The sequence below is a fragment of the Triticum urartu genome, unplaced genomic scaffold (assembly GCF_056163025.1).
Source record: "Triticum urartu cultivar PI428250 unplaced genomic scaffold, HENAU_Tu73 scaffold1589, whole genome shotgun sequence".
NCBI classification, from domain to species: Eukaryota; Viridiplantae; Streptophyta; class Magnoliopsida; order Poales; family Poaceae; genus Triticum; species Triticum urartu.
The window spans coordinates 8,827-20,000 of NW_028260049.1; positions in this window are offsets into that span (position 1 = coordinate 8,827).

Below are 11,174 nucleotides of genomic sequence, written 5' to 3' on the forward strand. Positions count from 1 at the left end.
ATAGATTTAAATGAGAAACCCTTCTATATATTCTATATTATTAAAAAAAAAGTATAAAATATATAAAGAAAAAATGTTAAAAAATTCTTGTTGTCTTATCCGCATTAGACAAAATGAAGTAAAAAATAATTCAAAATTTAAGTATCTTTCAGTATCTAAGTATAAATACTAATAAAAAGAAGAAAGAAGGATTGATTTGCAGCAATAGATGTCTTTCACATACAACTAGAAAAAAGTAATTTCCTTTTTGAATGGCAGTTCCAAAAAAACGTACTTCAATGTCAAAAAAGCGTATTCGTAAAAATATTTGGAAGAAAAAGACTTATTTTTCCATAGTACAATCTTATTCTTTAGTAAAATCAAGATCATTTTCGAGCGGTAATGAGCATCCAAAACCAAAGGGTTTTTCTGGGCAACAAACAAATAATAAGATTTTGGAATAATATGAATTGACTTATCAAAAAAGAATTCCAATTATTTAATAATTTGGATTCTTCTTTGAATGTACTTTTATGTGTCGAATTACTCGGTACAATATTCTTAGAACAAAAAACCCCTCTTATCTTATATATACAAGAAAAAAAAAGTTTTGTTTGGTATACTGTGTGCTAAGTATTCTTTTCCTATCAATGAACTTTTCATAATTTTCCTAATAGAATCCTCATATTCTATTAGGAAAATTATGAAAAGTGGAGTATTCTTACAATAGGACTTACAACTTCCACCTATCTTCTCCAAAATCATAAGGTTAGTAAATCTTATTAATAAGAGCATAAAGACTTTCATTCTAGAAATTTTTAAAAAATCCAAAAAGCCTTTTCTATTTATCCATTTTATTTTAATTTCATCATTAAATAGAAACCCTTTTGGATTTTTTTCATTGTATTGAAAGAATTTTCAAAATGTAAAGGGGAAATTAATTAGAAAAAATTAGTTCTATAATTGCAAGTTAGAAAAAAGAAGTTCCAACTCTTTCAAGCAGTGTTTGTGTTTCTATTGGGCAAAGCAAGAGTTTATTGTAAAAAAAAAAAATGGAAACGATACTACCAAACGAAGTCTATTTTAATGAAAACTCTAATGTTCCTAAATTTTATGGACTTTCCCAATATCGACGATTCCCAAGATAATAGCTATTATTCTTTTAAGTTACCTATTATTTGAAGTTAGCCGCCATGGTGAAATTGGTAGACACGCTGCTCTTAGGAAGCAGTGCTCAAGCATCTCGGTTCGAATCCGAGTGGCGGCATTCTTGAAAAAGAATACAATAGATTAGAAATCAATTCGAAATTTACAATTTTGTAATGGGACCTTCCCCTTATGCTATTTGCAACTTTAGAACATATACTAACTCATATCTCTTTCTCAACGATTTCAATTGTGATTACGATTCATTTTATAACCTTATTAGTTCGTGAACTTGGAGGATTACGCGATTCGTCAGAAAAAGGAATGATAGTTACTTTTTTCTCTATAACAGGATTCTTAGTTTCTCGTTGGGCTTCCTCGGGACATTTTCCATTAAGTAATTTATATGAGTCATTGATCTTCCTTTCATGGGCCCTGTATATTCTTCATACCATTCCTAAAATACAGAACTCTAAAAATGATTTAAGCACAATAACTACGCCAAGTACTATTTTAACGCAAGGCTTTGCCACATCGGGTCTTTTAACTGAAATGCATCAATCCACGATACTAGTACCTGCTCTACAATCTCAGTGGTTAATGATGCATGTCAGTATGATGTTATTAAGCTATGCAACTCTTTTGTGCGGATCCTTATTATCTGCCGCTATTCTAATCATTAGATTTCGAAATAATTTCCATTTCTTTTCTAAAAAGAAAAAAAATGTTTTAAATAAAACATTTTTCTTTAGTGATATTAAATATTTTTATGCAAAAAGAAGTGCTTTAAAAAGAACCTCTGTCCCTTCATTTCCAAATTATTACAAATATCAATTAACGGAGCGTTTGGATTCTTGGAGTTATCGTGTCATTAGCCTAGGATTTACCCTTTTAACCGTAGGTATTCTTTGTGGAGCAGTATGGGCTAATGAGGCCTGGGGATCCTATTGGAATTGGGATCCTAAGGAAACTTGGGCATTTATTACTTGGACCATATTCGCAATTTATTTACATAGTAGAACAAATCCAAATTGGAAGGGTACGAATTCTGCACTTATAGCTTTGATAGGATTTCTTATAATTTGGATTTGTTATTTTGGTATAAATCTATTAGGAATAGGCTTACATAGTTATGGTTCGTTTACATTAACACCTAAATGATTACATAAAATAAAACCTTCATGAAATGAAGGTTTTTACTTTTATGTTTTATTTGAGAACCCCTTGAACGCCTTATCAAAGGGTTCTCAAAAATTCGAGATAGATCTAATTATACTTTTTTACTTATTTCTGCATTATATACTTTTTTACTTATTTCTGCATTAATAGAGCAGACGAGTAAAAAAAAGCAAACCTATTTAGGATAATAATTGGATAAGAGAGCCTCTACCCTGTCAACGGATAGGGAGAGAACAAAATCTGGATAAATACCAATTCCTATTACTGGTAAAAAGATACAGATTAAAATAAAGAGTTCTCGTGGTCCAGAATCCACAAAATTTGCGTTTGGAACATTAAATAGCTTGTATCCATAGAACATCTGGCGTAACATAGATAATAAATAAATAGGAGTTAATATCATTCCAATTGCCATTACAAAAGTAATTAGTGTTTTTGGCATTAACAGAAATTTTGGACTAGTAATTAGTCCAAAAAATACTACTAATTCTGCGACAAAACCACTCATTCCTGGTAAGGCAAGAGAAGCCATTGAAAAGCTACTAAACATGGTAAAAATTTTAGGCATTGGGATAGATATTCCCCCCAGTTCTTCGAGATAAACAAGACGCATTCTATCAGAAGCGGTTCCTGCCAAGAAAAAAAGTGTAGCACCAATAAATCCATGGGATAATATTTGTAAAATAGCTCCATTGAGTCCAATGTTGGTTATGGAACCAATTCCTATAATTATGAAACCCATGTGAGATACAGAGGAATAAGCTATTCTTTTTTTGAAATTTCGTTGACCAAGAGAAGTTGAAGCTGCATAGATTATTTGGATCGCTCCTATTATTACTAACCAGGGCGAAAATAGATAATGAGCATGAGGTAACAATTCCATGTTGATCCGAATCAATCCATATGCTCCCATCTTTAATAATATTCCCGCTAAAAGCATACATGTACTATAATGTGCTTCCCCATGGGTATCTGGTAACCACGTATGTAGGGGTATAATCGGCAATTTGACAGCATAAGCAATAAGGAAGCCAAAATATAAAAGTATTTCCAAGGTTGCAGGGTATGATTGATTAATTAATCTTTCCAAATCTAATCCTGGTTCGTTGGAACCATATAAGCCCATACCCAGAACTCCGATTAAGAAAAAAATGGAACCGCCTGCAGTATACAAAATAAACTTTGTAGCTGAATATAGACGCCTCTTCCCCCCCCACATGGATAAAAGTAAGTAAACAGGAATTAATTCTAACTCCCACATGATAAAAAAAAGTAAAAGGTCTCGCGAAGAAAATAATCCTATTTGACCACTATACATTGCGAGCATCAGGAAATAGAATAATCGCGAATTCCGTGTAATTGGCCAAGCTGCTAAAGTAGCTAAAGTAGTGATAAATCCTGTCAATAAAATAGATCCTAATGAAAGTCCATCGATTCCCAATCTCCAGTGGAAATCGAAGACATCTATCCATTTATAATCCTCCTTTAATTGGATTAAGGGATCCTCCAGTTGGAAATGATAACAGAACGCATAAGTCATTAGAAGGAATTCTAATAAACAAATAGATATAGTATACCACCTAACGACTTTGTTTCCCTTATGAGGTAAAAAGAAAATTAATGAACCTGCAAATATCGGCAAAACAACAAGTATTGTTAACCAAGGAAAATAACTCATGATAAAGTGATAAAGACAAGATACGTTTTGACCAGAAAAGCCCGTGCTCGATTATTTCGAGCACAGGCTTCTTCGGTAAAGAGGAATCAGACGATTCGAGTGAAGTTTTTTGTAACGTATCAATAAGATAGAGCCATGCTACGTGTTGTTTCAGGCCCTAAATAAACGCGGACACTTAAAAAATCTGTCGGGCAGGCAGATTCACATCTCTTACAACCCACACAATCTTCGGTTCTCGGCGCGGAAGCAATTTGCTTGGCTTTACATCCATCCCAGGGTATCATTTCTAATACATCTGTTGGACAAGCTCGTACACATTGAGTGCATCCTATACATGTATCGTAAATTTTTACGGAATGTGACATTGGATCTATAAATTTTTCTTTTCAACATAAAATTTTTCGATCTGGTAAAAATGAAATTAGTACTATAATGAGTCATATGTATTGTAGACACCAGACGAAGCAATGGTTTATCCAAACTTCAAAAAAAAAAATCTATTTTTTAATCTGTTTGTGAGAAAGCGTGAAGAGAGCCAAGAGACTTTAATTTTGGATTTCAACAATAAATAAGAAATAAGAAAGAATTTTACGAATTGTACAGACGAATTCGAATTAGCCAATAAATTGGCTATCGTCTTTTCAATATAAATTATTGCAATATTCAAATTGCAATATCAATGAATTACAAATACAAAAATTCATTTAAGTGAAAAAGAATACTATGCAATAATCTACTAAAAAAAATGGATATTCTCAAATAATACTAAGAAAATAGTATTGATTTCTATTTATTTTAATATGTGCGCCTTTGTTTAGAGGATTCTATGTCTAATTATTCAAAAGTCTAATTATTCAATAAATTAGATTGATTGATACGAGTGGATTTCCTATTACGATGGATGGAAGAAAGAATGGATAGTCCAATAGCGGCTTCAGCAGCTGCAAGGGCTATAACAAAAATTGCGAAAATATCTCCTTTTAATTGGCGACTATCAAATAGATCAGAAAATGTTACGAGATTTAGATTAATTGAATTCAGTATAAGTTCAAGACATATTAGAGCTCTAACCATGTTTCGGCTTGTGATCAATCCATAGATACCAATCGAAAATAAATAGACACTCAAAAAAAGTACATGCTCAAACATCATTAACTAACTCCTTATCAATCTCGATTCATTTCAATATGAGGGCAAGAATTGAACCGATTCAATTAATTACAATAGAACAATTACACAACAAAAGAAAAAAAAAAAAAAAAAAAAGGAGGTATTTGTTGGCAGTAGATGGATTTTACTAAATCAAAATTGTGATTCTTTAGTTATTTATTTTAGATTTGCAATTCTTATAATTTGTACTTTTTCTAAGTTTTCTTATTGCCGAGCCATAGTAATTGCACCTATTAAAGAAACTAGAAGAATTATGGAAATGAGTTCAAACGGAAGATAAAAATCGGTTGCTAAATGAATTCCAATTTGTTGAACATTATTTATGAGACCCTGTTCTACTATTTGGTTTGATCTTGTAGTCCAAAGAATTCCATACCACGACGTATCTGGGATAGTAGTCATTAGTGAAAAAACAATAGTTATACAAACGAGTGAAGTGAACCCATCTCCAATAGTCCAATAATTCTTATCTTTAGACCATTCTGAGCCATTTACGAACATTACAGCGAATATGATCAAGACATTTATGGCTCCCACATAAATAAGAAGTTGTGCGACAGCTACAAAGTAGGAATTTAATAAAAAATAGAATAAGGATATACAAACAAGAACTAATCCCAGCGAAAAGGCAGAATAAATGGGGTTGGTAAGTAATACTACTCCTAGACCCCCTAGTAGAAGAACAAATCCCCCAAATAGCATAAGAATCTCATGTATTGGTCCAGGTAAATCCATTATGGATAAAAAGAAATTAATAGTATAAAATTTTTCATGAACTGACTAAAACTAAAGGATTCAAGGAAGGAAAAAAGGATTAGGGTATTTTTTTGTGTATAAACTTATAGTTATAAATTATATTATATCACGAAAATCTAGTCTGATTTAAAATAAGAAATAATTTCCAATAAGCAGTAGTTTTTCGTTTTTCTTTATAGTTTAATTTTAAAGTTTAATAAAGAATTATTAGATTTTTATAACAGAAAGACAAAATCAAAGTTTAGTAATCAGTAATCGTTCTTGAATTCGAAGATTTTTCTTTGTTTATTTTACTTTCAGACGAATTCCTAATTGTTTGAATTGTGTAATCTCCCATTATGGAGATTGGTAACCGACTTAAAGCAATTTGATTGTAATTCAATTCATGACGATCATAGGTAGAAAGTTCATATTCTTCAGTCATTGATAAACAGCTTGTTGGACAGTACTCAACACAATTGCCACAAAATATACAAACTCCGAAATCAATACTATAATTAAGCAATTGTTTTCTTTTAATATCCTTTTCAAATCTCCAATCCACAACGGGTAAATCTATCGGACATACGCGAACACATACTTCACAAGCAATACATTTATCAAATTCAAAGTGGATTCGCCCTCGGAAACGCTCTGGTGTAATTGATTTTTCATAAGGGTAGTGAATCGTTATAGGTAAACGATTTGTGTGGGATAAGGTAGTTATGAAACTTTGACCTATGTACCTTGTAGCACGTATTGTTTGTTGACCATAACTCATGAACCCAGTTACCATAGGGAACATATTCATTCTAAATATCTATGAAAAAGATATGTTTCTTTCTCTTGTTTGAGAGAGCTTTTGTGTTGAAAATATTCTTACTATTATTGTATTATCTTATTTATAGTGAAACAAGTTGAGAAGAGGTTGTTAATAAGAGATTGCCCAGGGAAATAGGTAAAAGAAATTTCCATCCAAGATTTAATAACTGATCCATTCTCATCCTCGGTAAAGTCCATCTTATTGTGATAGAAATGAAGAGAAATAAATAAGCTTTAGTTAATGTAATAAATATACCCATTGTCATTTCCAAAATTCCAACTGCTTTATTCATTTGGAAAAAATCAAAAAAGGATATATAGGGAATAGATAAATTCCACCCGCCCAAGTAGAGAACTGTTACAAATAAAGAAGAAACTAATAAATTTAGGTAAGAAACAAGATAAAATAAACCATATTTGATACCGGAATATTCAGTTTGGTAACCTGCTACTAATTCTTCCTCCGCTTCTGGTAAATCAAAGGGTAATCTTTCACATTCTGCCAAAGAAGAAATTAAAAAAACCAGAAAACCTATAGGCTGACGCCAAATATTCCATCCAAAAAAACCGTATTTTGACTGTGCTTCAACTATATCAACTGTACTTGAACTGTTAGATAATCATAGTCGGTGATAACATCACAGTTCCCACCGCTATTTCAAAACCGTACATGAAACCTTAGCTTCATACGGCTTCTCTATGATCAGAAAAAGGAAAGGACTGTTTTGTTCCTAGCCCCGGGGGCGTAGATAGAATTAGATAAAATAAAATAGATTTGAAAGTCCTAAATTAGACCAAAGGAATTCCGTCTGCTAGAATAAGAAAAAGCGCTTCCGAATTGATCTCATCCTTTATAATATAATGAAAATTTTTCTTTGTTCAGTAATAACTTAATCTTGGAATAAAACACTTGTTACTTGTTATAGGAATTCAATTAATAAATGGAAAGAGTTGTGGTATTAGTTCATGAGCAATTCTGCATGAATATGGATAGAGGAAGGAAATAATGAAAATTTTTTCTAGTGCACTCCATATCTTTTTTACTATTCTTCTTTCCCCAGGGAGGGGGTATTTAAAAAGAAAAAATGGATAAAGGGTTAATTCGTTCTTGATAGCCATTTCCTTAACAAGTGAATGGGAACATACTCTGGATCGGAATCCGAAGAAAGTACTACTTGATAATTTCTACAAATTGCAAGTCCTTATTATGATTCCTTTTATGGGCAAAAATCTCTAATGTTTTAGATTTTCCATTACTAATCCTTTATGTACTTTAGTGTTCCTAACCCTTCACTAACTTTTGGTGGATTCTTCTTATGGATTATTAAGTTATAGTAATAACTAGGAGTATTCTAGTAATGGAATTCCATATCGTGAATCCTTTATTCTTGGCCGCTTCAAGATATGATGACTAATTAAAAAATATCAACCTTGGGATAAAGAGTTTACACTGCTTATGTTTACTTCCACTTTTTTCTTGTACGTAGGAAATGAGATTTTTTCTTTTTACTACAAATTTATAAGCTGTTTTGTTTCACTCATATAGCTATCTAGTTTAACTTACCAACCCAAATACTAAATAAGAAAAGGAATATAAATAGTTAATGGATTTTATAGGAAAAAGATCTATTTTAACGAATCACACGTAGAGATATTGCTAGCACACAAAAAGTTAATGGTATTTCATAACTAATGGATTGAGCAGCAGCTCGTAGACCGCCTGAAAAAGAATATTTATTATTTGAGCTATATCCTGCCATAAGAAGACCAATAGGAGCTATACTTGAAATGGCAATCCATAAAAAAACACCAATACTAAGATCGGCTAAAACAAAATGATATCCCAAAGGGATAACTAAAAAACTTAATAAAACTGATATGACTGCTATAGAGGGTCCAATGCTAAATAAAGAAATATCTCCTCGGGATGGCAGAATATCTTCTTTAAAAAGTAGCTTAGTCCCATCTGCTATAGCTTGAAGCAGGCCCAGGGGGCCAGCATATTCAGGACCAATACGTTGTTGTATCGACGCAGATATTTCTCTTTCTAACCACACAATTACGAGTACCTCTATTGTTATTCCCAAAAGGAGGGTCAAAATGGGTAGAATCGATATCAGTCCATAGACTTCTTTTAATAATTCCAATTTCGAAAAAGAATTGATAGTTTCTACCTCTACCCTATCTATTATCATTTCAACGATCAACTTCCCCCATAATGATATCTATACTACCTAATATCGTCATGATATCAGCCAATTTCATTTTTTTAACTAGCTGAGGAAGAATTTGCAAATTAATAAACCCGGGTGGACGGATTTTCCATCTCCAGGGGAAAAGGCTATCATCTCCTACTAGATAAATCCCTAATTCACCTTTTGGGGCTTCTACTCTTACATAAAGCTCTTGTCTTGACAATTCAAAATTGGGCGAAGGTTTTTTACCAAGAAATTTATACTCAAAATCATTCCATTCAGAATTATTTTCTTTCTTAAAGCGTCGGACTTCTAAATTTTCATAAGGTCCTCCAGGAATTTTTTCTACAGCTTGTTGAATTATTTTGATGGATTCCCTCATTTCACCAATTCGTACTAAATAGCGAGCTAACGAATCCCCTTCTTTTTGCCATTGGACTTTCCAATCAAATTGGTTGTAAGACTCATAAGGATCTACTTTACGAAGATCCCATTGTATTCCAGAAGCTCGTAACATCGGTCCCGATAAGCCCCAATTTACTGCTTCTTCTCCGCTAATAAAACCTACTCCTTCAACTCGCTCTAAAAAAATTGGATTCTGTGTAATAAGTTGTTGATATTCAACAACTCCGCGTAAAAAATAATCACAGAAATCTAAACATTTATCGATCCATCCATAAGGTAGATCGGCGGCTACTCCTCCGATGCGAAAGTAATTGTGCATCATTCGCATACCTGTAGCAGCTTCAAATAGATCATATATTAATTCTCTCTCTCTAAAAATATAGAAAAAAGGAGTCTGTGCGCCGAGATCCGCCATAAAAGGTCCAAGCCATAGCAAGTGAGAAGCTATCCGGCTTAATTCTAACATAATTACCCTAATATAGCTGGCTCTTTGTGGTATTTGAATATTCTCCAAGAATTCTGGTGCATTTACTGTTATTGCTTCTGTAAACATAGTAGCTAAATAATCCCACCTTGTTACATAAGGTAAGTATTGTATAATAGTTCGGTTTTCCGCGATTTTTTCCATTCCTCTGTGTAAATACCCTAATATGGGTTCACAATCAATAACATCCTCACCATCGAGAGTAACGATCAGTCGAAGAACACCATGCATTGATGGGTGTTGAGGGCCCATATTGACTATCATGAGATCTTTTCTTGTAAGCGGTAGACTCATATCCTTTCTTCCTTAATTCATTATTCCATGAAAATGGATTATTCCATGAATTCCTCAAAGCGAGGCTCATCAAAATGAAAAATCTAAGACTACTATAAGACTACTAAAAAAATAATAAAACAAGAAAAAAATTTGAACGATTAAATTACTGCTCCCGAATATTCAACTGACCGATTAATTTCTTATAACGTACTCTATTTTTCTTTGCCAAATAAGCCAGCAAACGTCGACGTTTTCCCAAAAGTCTTCGTAGACCTCTTTCCGATGAAAAATCTTTTTTGTGTAATTCCAAATGTGAAGCAAGTCTCCGTATCTTATTGGTGAAACTGAATACTTGAAATTCAACAGAACCCCTGTTTTCTTCTTTTTCTTCTTTAACCATAAATCCAAAAATTTTTCTACCTCCTTTCTTTTTCATGTATTTTTCTGATCAGGAAAAATACAAAATTATGTCAGTTATTTTGAAGTTATTCTAATCTCGTACACACACAAATTTGCAATTATTCATCTACTACTGGAATTTGGATTTATTTTATCGATGCAAATTGGATTTGGATAGAAGGGTACATTCTTTCTAATATTTTAGATAGAAGAAATGTTTCTTCTATCTAAAATATTAGAAAGAATTTTGCTGATTTATTTATTGCTATATGCAATTTATGGAATTGATACACCATTTAATTGATATCATTTAGCAAAATGAAACACAGCATATGCATCCATCTTTTGGCTCGAGAATTTCACGGGATAGAGATATGGTATAAGAAATAGACTATTAAGTAACTCTAAATGAATTGTGGATACATCTGTATCCTTAACATACTGAAACGATTGTCATTATTCGTATCAAACCAATAGCGATTCATACAAGCTAAATCTTCTAATCAATGGTGGGCCAATAATGAATTTTTTTGCATATGTATTAAGACGCTTGGCCTGATTTCGAAATTGTCCAGAGTTTTATATGTTGTTTTCATTGCAAAATGATGGGTCTCCTTCCATAACTTTCCAATTACGAGTACGAGAATTGAAAGACATGAAAATTCTCAATTCTCTACGGCGTCTAGTAGATAGAAACAAGAAAATC